This window comes from Varroa jacobsoni, unplaced genomic scaffold, assembly GCF_002532875.2.
Source record: "Varroa jacobsoni isolate VJ856 unplaced genomic scaffold, vjacob_1.0 scaffold_1417, whole genome shotgun sequence".
NCBI lineage: Eukaryota > Metazoa > Arthropoda > Arachnida > Mesostigmata > Varroidae > Varroa > Varroa jacobsoni.
Genome location: NW_019214319.1, coordinates 39,160 through 55,453, shown reverse-complemented (window position 1 = coordinate 55,453; position 16,294 = coordinate 39,160). Strand labels below are relative to the sequence as shown.

At 40.5% G+C, this 16,294-nt stretch overlaps 1 protein-coding gene across 4 annotated transcripts in view; it reads right to left on the bottom strand.

Annotated features, from left to right (window-relative positions):
- Positions 1-16,294, bottom strand: part of LOC111269807 (uncharacterized) — a 38,442-nt gene that overhangs the window by 17,204 nt on the left and 4,944 nt on the right. The window contains exon 2 of one of the 4 annotated variants that reach the window (XM_022849648.2): positions 73-324. The exons of the other annotated variants lie outside the window; for them this stretch is intronic. The gene's annotated coding sequence lies outside the window, so the exon portion shown is untranslated. The remainder of the gene's footprint in view (positions 1-72; positions 325-16,294) is intronic. 4 annotated transcript variants of the gene reach the window in all.

Genomic DNA, 16,294 nt, shown 5'->3' with positions numbered 1-16,294 from the left:
AAATAAGATCTGAAATTACGTTAAGGCCATGCAGGTACTACACGCCACTTGAGAAAAAATAGGAAGACGCACGTGGGGCACGTGAAGTTCCATCAATGGATACATTTCGCGAGACCTCGTGAGTTTTCTGTGCAGCGGCAGAGACGCCATAGTTCTAGTTTCTGTGTAGAGCCTGATCCATGCCCGTATGCGTGCCGGTACGTTTAGATATACAATTTTCATCCAAACGCTTTCAGGGAGAGTTTCAGTAAAAGTGGTAGTCAAAATGGTTTCGAGGCCCAAACACACATATCTCTCCCTCGTGGACGAAACTGCACGAAACACCTAAAAGGAAAACTTTTTTTAATTTTTTAAAAATATTTAATTTTTAATTTAATTTTTAGCTACACGAATAATGACAACAAGCAGTTGCTATTGGACGAAATCGCACGAAACACCTCCTAAAAGGAAAACCTTTTTAAATTTTCTAAGAAAAATTAATTTTTCAACTTAATTTTTAGCTACACGAATAATGATAACAAGCAGTTGCTGTTCTCAGAAAAAGAAAATTTAACGATTCTCGTTACCATCATAAGGTGCCGTCTTGGTGGTGGTAGTCTGAAGGCCAATGCAGTAAAAAAATCGGCACCCTCCCGCCCCTAGAATCACGTAATGAGTTGCTCAATCAACCTTTTCAGAGAAAACCTTTATAGTTTTGATGGATAGCCTGAAAAAGCAGGTAATCAACTCAACACGTTGAGTGATACTAAATTGGCACAGTTCAGTAATCCCAGGGAACCCTTCTTCGAAATTTCGCCATTCTGTAATATTCTAATACAAGAACTTTCTGTATGAGTGTATATTCTTTCAAGAACGCCTGAGCTTCTGCTCATTTCACACTGACTGCACGATCTGAACCGCATGCAGTGCCTGCATGCAGTGTAGTCGAAATCGGCTATTCAATTTTCCTGACTTTTGGCGCGTTTTTTCGAATGTTATATCGGTCGGCTTTGGACATTGTATTCAACACAGTTTCTATACGGGACTTCCCTATGTTGGTTTTAGGCTAACTGGATTTACCTTGAAGGATAATACCAGTAGAAAAGTTTTGGACCTAGTTTGTCTACCATGTTCTTCCGATTTGGCTGCTGTTTTATACGTTGTAGGCTATATATAGGCTAATGTTTCTTAGCTCTCGAAGCTGTACACTTAGACGGAACGCCGTGCTTGTACCGGTATGCCTTGTCTGGCCCATGCAGTCTATGTCTCTCTCACTTTGTACTATGCCCCACGAAAACGATCCCTTTCGATTATCGGCATCAATATATTATGTACATATCATAAGAACACTGACACTGTCTTCTGTAAGCGCGTTACTCAACCATATACGAGCTTGAGTTAGCTAGCGGCGTCCCGAACGAACCATTGGCTCTTGACGTAATAGTGTACCTCCACCACGCTGAAGCACCATTCGGGAGTAGTAAGTGGTGGACGAGAATAAACGCACTGCTGTATTCTGTATCGACAGAAAATCTTGAAGGAGTGAAAGAGGCGGAAGTGGCTCCATTAGAAGTTGTTTCAGAATCACGAGCAACACGGCCAATAACGTGCATAGTACATTTCTGTACGTGTGTGACTACACCATGCCTTACTGGACAGCACAAGTTGCTTTAGACGTGTCGCAGAAACGTCGTTTTTTCGGCGATATTAGTTCTAATGCTTTGACAGACGCTTGATAACGGGAAGCCTCCGAGAACTTAACATGGTGCCGTATTTGCTAAACGTTAGTTAATCAGTTCAATGGTTATGATAATTTGGTCATATCTATTGTTTGGCCGGTCAATTAATATTATAGATTTGAAAGAATATTACAATTTCCAAAAAAATCCGAAATCATATTGAGCTGAAGTTGCGAGACTATGTTTATAAAGTATAGCATCACTCGCATAATTTTACAGAATCTAGACGTCGCAACTAGATTGATTTCTCTGATCAGAATCTCGGTCGTTACTTCAGCAAGGATCAAGCCTGCCAGCCAGCTAGCCAATTCGATAGATGAAAATTTTAAACTGACAGGCATTTTGGATTTATTAACTATCGTACCAGAGGGATGTCGAAGGTGCAGCTAGTAATTCACGGGTTAGGTAAATATATGCGCATCACTATTATGCTGGCTCGTTCGTGGTCAGTTACAAATGCTATATAAAAGCATGCTATATATTCGTGTAGCTTTTCGTCACGTTTTTCGGATAATTCACGTTTGTGTGTAAACCTGGCTCGTCATGGCCGCTTCTACTGCAGGAGAAAAGTCTACGAGTAGAAAAATACATGGAAAAAGTCAAGTGGACGATTCACAGCGACGGATTCTCTCGCGGACAGGCAACTTTACCCATTTAGCTAGAACGAGGCAAAAGGTGTCTTTTTAACTATGGTCGGTTAGGTCTGCCAGTGCTCGAAGAGGTTCTCTCTTAACCGCTTAGCTTGTAAAGCGGTTATTGACAGACGTGTAAGTCTATACGGAGGCCCTGTTAAGCTTCAAAGGCATCAAAAACGAACTTGATGCTTCATGTTCCTTTATAATACAGTTTTCATGCTGTTCTCGTTTGGCTCTCTGTGAAGGGAAATAATTTATATTGGAGTTATACGGATTTCTCACAGATTTCCGTAAAGAGTTAACAACGTCTGTTATAATATACTAGCAAACTGCCTAGTGTTCTCGCATTATGATCTGGCTCAAGCTATCGTTTTTCAAGTTGTGCTCGTACAGACAGTTAACCTACATAGATGCACGTCATAAATTACACACACACACACACACACACACACACACACATTTGTGAGAGTTTGAACAAGACCCAACCCACAAGTGTACTTGGGCTGTTGAACAGACGCTGTCCGTTTTGACTTTTGATTGCGGCAACATAGTTCTCTCCATTTGTTTATATTGGACCATAAAGCCAACCACTTGAGTTCAACCTGTCGGTCTCTAGCCAATGGAAATTTTAAGTTGTTCATCGGTACGTAGCTGTGTATACATACATTAGAAGGTAAAATCATTAACATCGTTTTTTACTTGAGATGCACGACACTAAGTACTTGTGAAAGTTCATGTTTGAGCTAAAACCAATCGCGCAGATTGCCCGCTGTTGCAGGAGCAGTTAATATTAATTTTTCCATTGAAGCTCATAATATAAGCCTCTGAAGAATATCTATTGCGTTTAACCTAGAGATAAAAATGTGCTTACTATATCTCAGTGGCAAATTAGTGCCAGATTTCTGCCTAAAAGTAACCTCGTATCAGGTGCACAATTTCCATAGTATCCGCGGTACGCGGATAGTCTCAACGTGCAGGGAACTTACGTAGAGGAAAGGGCGCAAGAACTAGACATGACTAAGCGTAAAAATTTCGAGGGTGGAGTAAAGTTTGGCTCGTCACACGCCTATCGATGACCGAGCGAGGCTGGTTTTGGTGCCGGCGTGGAAAATAGTGACGAATTATTGCATATACTGACAACTGAATAGAGATGCGTCGAGCGCAGTATTGCTACAAATTCTTGAGTGGAACATAAACGCTAGCTTAAAAACAACAGGAATCAATGGGCGCACATTTAGATGCTACATATACCTGTCAAGCGAAATCTTGCCAAGGAAATAACCTAAACCGTTTTTAAAAATGCAGTCTTAAAAATATGTTTATTTGTTTGCGAGCGTTACAGTTCATTACCAATCAATCAATCAATGATATTTCCTTACGCCGTTTTTCATTATTCTCGGCGTCGGTTTCATTAGTCTCGGTCGGAGTAGTGCTTAAAGATTTACTCTAAGCAATTCACTCGGGATGATTGCTATCTATATTTTTTTTAATTCAGATTTACTTTATGTTCCTTAGCATAAGGCAGGCGGGCGGTGAGTTTCCGATCCACTTACTCGATAATTGCGTCCTATTGACTTCTGCATAGCAGTCGGAAAACTCCCAAAGATGCTTGTACCCATCCATGTCCACTGCTTTAATTTTATTAACTTAAAGCTAACTACGTAAGGGCTTTTCCTTATCATAATAAGCTATTTACGAAAAACATTTCTATTAATTGCCGAGGGAAGTTTTTCATCTTTTATTAAGGCTATTTTCGTCTCTATAAGCTGTCCACGTCCTCCTTTGGACAACTAGACATCGTGCATTGAACACTGGTAAAGTCAAGGCCATTTTATTAGCAGTTCTTTAGGTCGTAAAGTATTGTCTAGTCAAGCAGAAATACAGTGTTCATTGCTGCAAACCCTGCGTTGTACCAGTAAACAACTCTCATTCACTTACTAAAAATTAGAAAATATAGATATATTTTTTAAAATATATATTTTAAATAAAATTGCTTCCTTTATTGCTGAGCTATACTAAAAAAAAAAGCTCCAATTTCGTCCACTACCGAAAACGCCGGGAAATCGCCATTTTTCTATCATTGTCATCGTTGTCAACACTTTGCAAAGATACATATTTTTCGTTTAACGTATTCCAAATTCCATTCCATCCCTCTCAAGGATTACTAGAACGATGGTAGGGTGACAGATCTCAATATCGAAGACCTCTAGGTTGGCTCAAGGCAGAATGGGTGGAAAGCGTAAAAGAGTGATGACTTTAACAATACGTATTCCGAATTTCTCTCACCGTATTACTATGGCTATGAGTTTACATTACACATACTTGTGACTGGCGACACAGAAAACTGCTAGAAACTGTCAGAAAACTAGAAAAACAGTTACATATGATAATTACAAACTGTGTGCATTCATTATGATTTTCGACGTAACACAGATCAAGGGTCGCTCTTGCAGAGAGACCTTCTCCCATAGCACGGCTTTGACAAACTTTCGATACAGACGTGTAGCTCACGTTCAATGAGAGAGACGTACTTTCTGTAATATACTAATAATAGTATATACATGCAAGGAAATTGCACAAGGAATTTTGTTTTTACAGTAATCCTTGTAGAATTTCTAATAGTGCGTTTCATTTCGTCACAAGAGTGGACATTATGGGGTGATCTATTTTTGTCGGTGCTTATTGATACATCAACTACGCATACCATGAACTTCATTTCATTTCGATGGCAAGCTTTTGACACAATCTTACAATTGGTCTATTGTTTTGTTAAGCTTCGTGCAGTTTCGAAAGCTTTACTGATTTGTTCACATATATCAATTTGAATTATATCAAATCGTTCATTTTCTCTGTAGATCTCCTAGGGCGGCTTTCGCTTAAAGGGACGTCCTAGAAAATCTAGGTGCGATGGGTTATTTAACGAGTTGAAAAGGTATCGTCTTATCCACCATATTATTTATACCCTTGTCACGTAAATGGGGTTTTTCGTATGCGATAATAACAATTGAGTAGTAACTGCGAAGCTCTCCCAAACCCTACTGGGTTGAGCCAATTTCAGCTTGTTACGACTTTTGGATCACCGCAGCAGATTTTTGGCAGGATAATCCCCCATATCTCCACAAAGTAAAACTGATTTCTATTTATGGCAAAGAACAGACAGAAGTTATCTACTGAAAAAGCAACGATATTTCGAACGCGAAAATCTCTGTAAACTTGTTTTAAAACCAGTATGAAATCGGACCTATGTTTCGTATCTCAGTCCATAATCATTTCTCCATGACTTTATTGCACTCATAGCTCAAACAGTGCTGATTAATGCTCCAGTCCCTATCAGCAAGTAAGATAAGTATGAACAATCAACATCAATCGTCTCTAATGACGGAACATATCGTTTAAGATCTTCAACAATCCTTTATGTCCATTATATGCTGGGCATTTTTAGATCGTATGCTTGCCTATAACCCTTGTATCGCTTCTAGCGTTATAGCGGTCTATGCGACGAAGAAAGCAGCTCCTTCGTCCATGTGAGATACGCTGCCTTCATTACCTTAATAAACATTCGATCGCTTGCTCTTCTTAGAGAAGCTATAATGACGCTGTTAACGCTTCGAGGAATTACTAAGCACAGAACATAACTTAGATGGCCATCAACTACAACGCGTGATATAACTCCGAGCATTTATATATACGCACTGTGAACAGAGATTATGCCGAATAGATATAACTATCAACACTGATATGTTAGCTGATGCGAACAACTTCATTGAAATGTCTGTTTGACACAACAAAAGGGAGAATAATTTTTTTACTGGAAAACTTAGAATTGGGGCCGTTCACTTTGTGCACATACGCGTAGATGATCAACTAGCGGCACTTGCTCGTCGAAGTACGCAAGCTATCATAACATAGCAACTATTAGCGAATGAATGAACTTACCCTTCGCTGGGCATCCGCTAATTTTCAACTGTTTTGCTTTAGGAGTTTGCCAAAAACTATTCACGTTAGACCATCCTCTGCAAAGCCGACATAACCAAAACCATATGTCTGAATAAACTTGAAGGTTCACTCGAAGGCAACAAAGGTAAAATTATAGCTTGCACATTCTGTCCAAATCGATCTCTGTGAAAAGTCGCATTGTTCTTTTCATACGGCTCTTACGAACACAAACGTGGGTTTCTTCCGTGATGCAATCGTTAGGCAAGAAAAACTATATTAAAAAGGATCCGTCGATCCCGAATCGATTCATAAAATTCTTATACAGCGCGAAACATTGGCTCATAACGTCGGCTCTCAATGATAAAACGGCGTTCGTCTACTCGCTTCTAATGTAGCATTCTTACTACATTAACAGCTAGCAAAGTTTCGCACTTGATTCTGCCGCCGAGGAAAAAGGGGTTTGGTGGTGTCCCGCACCATCCTTGTATCGACCACACCTCAAAGATCTAAGCCTCAGTGCCTCAGTTGTCTTGCGGCTCCCTCGGCTCGTTCGGACAGATGATGGGACACATTGTGAAACATTCCGACAAACCGCCGCCGGTTCCAATCTTTCGCTTCAAAGTTACGCTTGCGTTCGGGAAAGGATGGCAACTGCTGTAGACAGGGACGCATACGTTCGAAAAAAAAAAAAAAACTAATAAGAGAAATTTGCTGACACTAAACGTTATGTCTTGGATGGAAAGAAGAAGCCCAGTTTTTTTTTTTATTGCATTGGGTAGCCTTGTGAAAAATAGCTATTTGGGCGTAAATAACATATCTGAAATATGTCTCAAATGCTTAATAACAGTGTGTTATCTGACTGGTGTTGTTTACACTTTTTATACGCCCGCCACTTTTAGACATAATGATTCACACTGTATTGGATATTTCGCAAGATTATCACGAGAATTCGTTAACGGTTGTTCACTATGCTAATCATTCTTGAAGTGTTGAGTTCCGACTGAGTAGCTAAGTGGAAATCGACATTTCAGTAGTTTTTTTCCTACCAATCTAAAATTGCAATACTCAAAATCGTGAGAACGACCACGGGTGATAAGGATGGGCGGTGTGATTTCGCCTAACTTTGCAATGAACGGGTAAGGCGTTGAATGACAGGATCGGTAGACACATTTCACTATTTGGTGTTGCCACGTTACAAAGCCCCACCGTCCCTTCTTGTTACAACCGCTCAAATTTTCGATATCGTATTGGCAGTCCTTCATCTATCTGTATGTGAAAATCACCCGTAACATTTCGTCATTCAAATGTTCTCGAACGGGTAACAATATATTAAGTAGACTCTGTCCGGCATAAATACTGACTTCCACAAAATCAAATATCTCTTTCAATACAGATGTTCCTTTTACCATGCTCGGACATAACACGCCAAATTGTTTTATATGTATGTTATATAGGCAGCAACAAAATTAGGTTTGAACTATTCCACCTCCACCATGGATCGGCCCCTGAACAAGAGCTCGTAAATCTCTTGAAGTAACGACTCATCACATACATATCGTTGAAAAAAACACGCAATCGATACTTAGAACTTTACCACTGTTCGTTTACTGGTTTTCTGGATACCTGCTGGTTTATAGATGTCTTAGTTTATATCGCCAGAAGTCATCGTCGCATCCTTACCGCTAAGCCAACGCTCCCAGCAGCTACAGAACAAGTCTACAATGAATAAAAGCTTTTCGAGACGGTTATGCTATAGAGTAGATAGCAGTAGAGTAAAACGAATGTCGGCTTGATAAACAACAAACATGTAGTTGCCTCAGAAGACACCTGCATATTGCATGCGTTGGCTTTTCTTTTAAACGCATCAATTTTTTTCGGTTATTAACATCAGCCGCATCGGAAACTCCCTGTCACCGATAAATTGACTGTCGTAAACGGATCTGCCAATGAAATTTGGGCCCTTCAGTTTGCCGGTAATGGCCTTTTCAGTCCCCAATATCCTGTCATCGCTCATTTGTCTGTACCCCGTCATCCGCTTTGCAATCAGTCCGAGTTCTTACTAGTCCAAATAATCAAAAACTCCCACTATTTGTTACCACCGCGTCATCTCTAAGCAGAGAACTATTCTGTGCTGATCCTCTTACCAGGCCCGCGAACGGAATAAACGCCGCCTAATAACATTTACTTTCTGTAACGTCTTCTTCGAGGCCCGTAAACTGACCCAAACGGAGTGGATGCTACTGACAACTTGTACCCAACACCTTTTTTCGTGCCGTTCATTCGTCACCCACTCGTGTCAACAAAAAGTAGGTGACCACAAATGTTATTCTTGTAGTTACCTATCGACGTGGCCAGGAAGCCTCTGACAGCCGACAAAAGGCGCCGAAATTATTCGTAATGTTCTATGGTGATAACTGTATGACTGTGGCGCGTCAATACTGATATTGGAGGTAACGCTTCAGGAGCCGTTTCTGGGCGGTCCATTTGGTGACTTGGGGCGCTCATTTGCTTATTTGACCGATTGGATAGCATCTTATATATCTGAGGATCATTTTGAGTACAAATGCAAGAGGCACGCGAGCAGACGAACACGCCTATCCCACAGCGACCCGCAGCGACATCGAGCCAGTTACCGCAATTCGACGATACACATACACGTAATTGCTATAGTCAATAACAAAATAAATCTAAGGATCACCAGATGTGTAACACGCACAAATTAGATGTGCCAAAGCTGATGCGCTTGCTACTAATACCAGTGTGGCAATCGTAGAATTCAATATCACACGATAATCAGGTGTTACCTTTTTACGCCTGAAAAACTGGACGCACAATTCAATATGGGCAGCTCCAGGAACCTCATTAATGAAGTCATGCTGTTGTATCAGTTCGCTCTGATCGCTTCGCAGTTGCACTCTATCTGTTATTCTATTGTCGCTTGCAGTTTGACAAAGTTAACTTTTATTAACGAATTTAAAAGCTGGCAAACAGATCTGAAATAATGATTATAAATGCAAACAGCTAGACAGCTGCGTTTACCTGGCCCTAACGTAAGTCGTAACCGAACGGTCACATCAAGAACAGGTATCTATCTACATATATATCCCATTTGCTCCTTGTGTATCGGATCTACCGAATCAACAATGTGTAGCACGACTGTTAGTGTGTGTCTGACAATAGAATTCATATCTGATTTTGATCTACTTGCTCACCGCTGGGCGAACGCCGACTTGATTTATATACGTCCGTCGATCGCAGGCCGGCTCGAACTGTCTGCGCTTTGCGACGCGATCAACAGGAATCCCATCGGATTATTGCGTCGGATCATAGAACCTCCCAATGAGCTGCCTGTGCAAAATGCAAGAGGCAAGCAAACGAAACGTGTTTAAGTGCACTCATCAACAGAACACATATGGCCAGATGATACGCGCAGAAAGCCAAGGCACAAACAATCCTTCGACTCCAGCTGGGAGTTCAAGTCACATCATGCAAGCTTTCTAGAACACTAGCCCCGTTTCTGACCACAGTCCATCTGCGCGATTCCCCCCGCACCCCTCTGACCTAATAGAATATAACGATTAAAAATACTGTGGTCGACTGCGATCGTTTCTCAATAAGCATACCACACGAATGGCTCAGTCATAAATGGTAAGTTGTGTACGTCTATTCCAGCCACGGTCATCCGCACAAAGTAAATACAATACTACAACACATACAAACAGCGGACAATAAAAGCAGATCTTCAAAGAACAGAATGGGCCACGCCAAAGAGAAACGGATTAGTGCTATATTGCGATGATCGTTGTTAATTACTAACTATTAGTTGCCGGTTATATAGTCATTTTGTATTTGTCCGTGTCGGACAACAGCGATGACCAAATATATATATATATATATATATGTATATATATAGAGCCTTAGTAGTTAATAGCTACGTAACTTTTCTTAGTAAACATTTCGTAATTATTAACTATAAGGCTCATATATATATATCAATTTTTCCTATACAATAAGAATGAACGTCTCACCTTATCATTATTTGATCTTTATTTAGTTCTACAATTTATGTTCATACATGTTTTATCAAGAACTAATGCTTTTTAGGAAAACTTAGCAGTACCGCATCTTCGTATAAAATAACAATGGCGAACGGACGATTTTTTTAACTATTGTGTGTGCTATTTCTTCACCGCGATTTCCGGAAGGCGTCTATCAAATCTGGGCTTCTCCCAAGCACTTTTGTCGTATATTTAGTACAACGAGCGATATTAACGAGTTGTACAGCGCAAGCAAGGACGCGACCAGGGCCGATGTTCAACTGCGACCCTGTCCGAGGTGCCTATGTGTACGCACCTTTTTCAATCTGAGAAAAGTCGACGTTAAGATACTGACTGAAAAAAAGGCCATCCGTTCTTCTCGTTTTGCTGCGTGTCAAATCGCGATTTTTCATGCTTATCTCGCATTGCTGCTGTTGCTGATACGGCTGCTATCGTTGAGAATAATATGAACTAGCTAGGAATCTCGCTGCAGAGCGGCCATGCACGTATTCATCCCGCGTGCGCAAATGCCGATGTTGTATCGGCTATAGTAAAAACGCTTCTTGCTACTGCTAACTTTGACCGGCTTATTATGCTATGCAGATGGAAAGTAAGTGGCTCGGAATTTTTTTCAAAAACAACGCGCAAAACGTACAAGAAAAAATCAAGCAACAAATGACTGCTACGGACAAATGTGTACCTAACAGGTCGCTTGTTAACCAGGTCTATCGGACAATTTGGATCTTACGGATGCAGACCTTCAACCCTTAATGCGATCTCTCAAAGCGACAACTAACGACGCCTCCTTTCCCGACAATGAACCGCACGATCTCATCGGCCACTGTAACGTATTTGAAGTCAACGAAAGACACACATTTCAAATGGATTTTTGCGATATTATTTTGCTCATGGTCTTCAAGACGTTTCTGAGGATCGCACACATAACAGATACACCTCGGAAATCAAGAAAGATATTATGCTTCATTTTGCATGATTACTAGGCATGGTTTTATATTATGAAGTCATGCATGAGTAGATCTGTTCCTGAGTAGTCTTTATTTTTACTAGATTTTCTAAATTAAGAAAAATTTCTAAAATAAAGAAGCGCGCCAAATTTGAACTATACCAGGTTGTTACCTGATATATTCCGTTAATAATGTCCAATATTCTCGAATAGCATTTGAATGGAACGGGTCCGTTTTTCGAATTTGACGATTCATGCGAATTCCATATTCTGCATACTGTGAACGAACCAGTAGTGCTACAAGATAGCTGAATAATTTTCACACCTCGCCGCAATATGTAGTAAAAAGCGTCGAGCAAGAAAAACGTATTTCTGCCCTACATGGTTCATTGATTCCGCGATACGATTTTCGATCAAGACAACCATAATAGATTTACGGGTACGCCTAATACGGTCGCGTATCATACCAGTGGCCAAGCTACGTGACCTTGCCTATACGAATTTTCTTAAAATTCTACGAAAATAAAATGATGCTTTATGATATTCACCGGAAGCAAGAATCGTGCATATATTCCATATAGGTATTAGGCATGATTGATAACCGCAGCCTTACAACCGTATTTCGTAGAAAGCCTACGCGATCGACCTCAGAAACCAAAGCCATAACGCTGTTAAAAAAAACTTGGTCAGTATGAATGCTTTTCATTTGGTGAGTGTAAATTGCCTATACAATGTAGCTTGTAAATAGTATAGACTAAAGATAATAACATTAGTATTTTCATAGGCGATTTGCTTTCTTATAATAGTTCTATGATCGTCTATCATAACGATCAGTTTTTGCTATCTGATTGTACTGAAAAATGCTCTTTTGGTAATTCTAGACACTGAGAGAAAGATAGAGGTAGACATTATTTTAACTGCCCACTTTAATTTTGAATCAGGGCCCGCTTTCCGGCTCCAGCTTGCTGAACGTAACCTTAATAAGTAATGCGGAGTGCAGAGTTGTCAACTGCTTACACGAAGCGCCATTTCTTATTTTAGTATTTTATATTTTATAAATATTTTAGTAAACAAGGCAAAACGGGCAACGCAGAACCGATGTGTCTGCCTTATCGAATCCTTAATTAACCGTTTATTTCGCTCATATAATAAATATGCATCTGTTCAGCAGATTAATTGACCAAAAAAGGCATTTAATGCCTGCCCCTTCAGCTTTATTTCCGTTCGAATCTTCTCAATTAACGTATGAAAAATCAATACTGTTTCAGGAGATGTCAGTATTTGAGAAAATTAATAGCTTACCAGCCAGTTAGTAGGAGAAGGCCGTTGTCGTACGATGGGTTTAATATGTTACGACAGCAGTTTTCATACAAAGGGAGAGAACCTGCTAAAACCGTTCTAACGGCAAACTAGAACCGGCAGAACAGAACGTTTCAAACTATATTAGTTATATTTAATAAAACAAAATAACATGAAAGTATCCAAATCAGTACCATTCGTTCTTTTTGAAACGTTAACAAATTGAGGGGGGTAAGGGTCTATCGTTTAGCTATTTGGACGGAATCGGCGAAATCTACAAGTTTTTTAGAAGCGTACCGGATTCCAAGCTGAATTTAGTACGCTCGTTTGCAGTACTATCTACGATAACCTAAAAAGGCCTGCCAAATTCAACTCTCATAACAGAGGTAAACAGAAACTTGGCCCAAGCAGAAATTATTACATATGTACTTCAGTTTCTGATTTCCCCAAGGTATGTCAAAGTTGCTACTTAGAAGTTCAGACCACTAGATTTCAGAAGCACCTTGAAAAAACCACTTCCAAAATTTTAATACATACTGAATACCAGTCAATACAAGGTAGCTAAAATTTATATCCAGGTTACTGTTTTAATGGTCCTTGCTTCTCGTTGGCCTATTTGACTTCACAAACTAATAACAAACTGGCATTAAAACGTTGCTATCAACACCGTTTGTCTGGCCAAATGCACGTGATCGACGCCAAATTTTGAGTATCTGTAAATTCGTATAAGATCTTTCGAAGTGTAAATTTTAGTAAGCAGTTAAACATTCTAGGATAATAAGTTATTTTTATAATGAACGAATCTATAAACGATTAAAAGAATCTTTGATACTGGATTTTTTTTTCAATATTAAAAAATATGCCAAGCAACGTAAACAATGTGGATCCTTTACATCACAAGCTCTGTTCACGGCGGCGATTTAGCATCGCCTGATATCAGATTCACGACATTTTAGCTTTATCTTTCGGCACAGCAGAGGTGAACCGCATCTAGTGCGATATGCTGTGTTTGAAAATGCCAGTTTTTAACACCTAAATGCTACAACATATCGTCTACGCTCGCAATCGTGCTTCTGACATTTTGCGTGGCCGCAACAGTTAATACTCATGGTCACCCTGTGCAGACTTATACGAAACACCCTAGATTAAGCAACAGTCAACCAAGATAGAATCAATAAAGCCGATTAGATGTACACAGCGAACGTGCCAATAGATGACACGTAACAACGACGGCAAATATACCGTGGTCAGTTTTTACGTCGAGGACCCACGCTGTATGAACTATGTCGTCTCGAGGAGCTTTGCACGGCTTCCAGTGGTACACATCTGACATGGTGCTCGTAATGCATAGCTTAAAAATATCGTCCAGTTAAATCCTACGTCCTACGTATAGTCGCCTCAACGGGCTGACAAAGGTTCGCTACCAGATTGAAAGCGTTTTGGAACATGTAACTTTTAGTTTTGCCTGTCTGTCTATCCGTTTATATTATATTGCGCTATTCTCTGACTTTAGTAGTTACACAGCAGCAACTCGTGACTTCTAAATGTTCGCCGAAATTCTGCTTAAATATAAACAGAGCCCTTATTGCTTAATCCAAAAAGACAAATCGCGCACCATTGTTTATATGACCATTTGAATGGATTGTTTACCTCGATTCGTTTGTGAAAAACGTTGCTTCCATCGAACTATGCAGTTAATAAAAAATCGTTTAACTGACAGCGTCGCTGAAACTCAAGATGTTAATCATCGAAAGCATGAAGGAAACTAGTCCATGGTTTAGGTAACATTTAAAAGTTGCATTTTAGAGAACGTACAAAGAATCGTTCACCCATTAATTAACGGCATAAATATAAACAAACAGCCATGCTGCCTAATGCCCCGCTAATCAGTTAACTGCAGGTCTTTCAACAACTCTCTTTTCTTATAAGAATAATATATGTTTATCCTTACAAGAATCGTTATATATATACAGAATATCGTTACGTACTCGTACTTTAATAAAAACGTTTATAAATGTCAACTACAGTCAGCCCCGTATGAAGATCGATCTAGCAAAAAATTATAGGCTTGCCTATTCAAATCGTTGACGACGGAGTCTACAACTATTTACCATTCAGTTATAAGCTTGACTGATTAATTTCTTTGTCGTCTTCTGTTTTTTTATAGAGAAATGTCGTCAACTATTCCTAATATTTGATGCTATAACGAGCCGAAATGAGCATATACCTGCCTTGAACTGGATTCGTCGTAACAACGAATTTTTAACCGCGACAGCAATAAGTCTGCAGCGCACTTGCCACTAAAAACGACATACCCAGGGAAATGTTGATACAGTCAAATGGCGCTACACCTCAATTCACCATAACGTTTTCGAAATCAATAATTGGCTAACGCGAACCATCACTTCATCCGCCTTTAATAACGAACGATTTAAACTGTTACATTGAGTAGATGTGCAGCGTCGGGTAAATGGTAAAGCCTTTGGTGCCTCAGCTCGTTTCGAAGGTTGTGTTTCCTATTTGTGCAAAAAATAGCACGAAGGTAAATTGGCCAGACAGCATCGGTCGGCCCTCACCGTAAATTTCTACATAGAAGAACATTTCTCCCCAGCTCGTCCGTTCGCCCGTCCATCTTAAACCATGCTATATTTCCCTGTAGGTTCGTCTATGCTCCGGGGATCCGTCCAAATGCTCATTCGTCAGAACGCGCAGTGACCGTGCGTCCATCTCGCTGTTGCTGCCTTCGACGGTGTTTATTGGTTACTCGCGGCTAATGGCAGGGCCTCGCGTTGTTACGATTCCCGCTGCTGAACTTTAGATTTTCACAGGCTGAGGCAGGCGCTCTTCTCCTGCTGGAACCGCCCGGTCGCTACCGTTCACTGAGCGGCAACAATCACTGCATTCGACAACTGGCGCGTAACAGCAACGCTAATATGCAAGAGCGCACCGGCAAAGCACATTTCGACGTGGCTATAACGAGGCAAAATGCAGAGACAGACGACAACGCTTGCTTATCACCATGTCTTGCATGTTTTGCTGTACACTAAGTGTGGAGCGCGGTTTATGGCCTGCCCGGCTTCGGCTAGAGCTACGACAAGTCAATATGTACCTCAACTCAGCAAACAATTACAACGGTCAGTCAACACCAGGGCGATGCCTAGCGACGGCCAACCAAACGAAAAGCCGCTCTTAGCGTTGCTTAGCAGAATCCCAAATACCGAGCGCCCTGCCAACGAACTGAGGTGGCGGCAACAACAGGAGCTATGGGTAATACTAGATAGCAATGAGTAGCCGTAGCTGTCTTCTGGAATGGTTTGGGAGGGTCACGTGATAATCGGGACGTGACTGTGATGGTTCGTTGATGAAGACCAACTGTAGACAGTTCGTGGACAGCCTCAATGGTGGTGGGAAAAGCTTCAAATGCTGGCTGAAACTTTGGTATTGGCAACGGTAGCATTGGTGGCAAATATCAAAATTCTTGGCGACATACACTTCTTTTTTACAATTGCTTATCTCTATCTATGAAGTTCAATGAAGTTTGGCCACGTTGAGAAACGTCATGCGAAATAAGCTTGTCAGCGAGGTTGGTTTACCATTGGCTTTAAATAAGCATTACAACGCGTAATACTGCATTGAGCACTGGCGGATCGACGAGAAAGAATTAACAGAATTTATTTTTGCAGTTCCTGTAACAGAACGAGACGG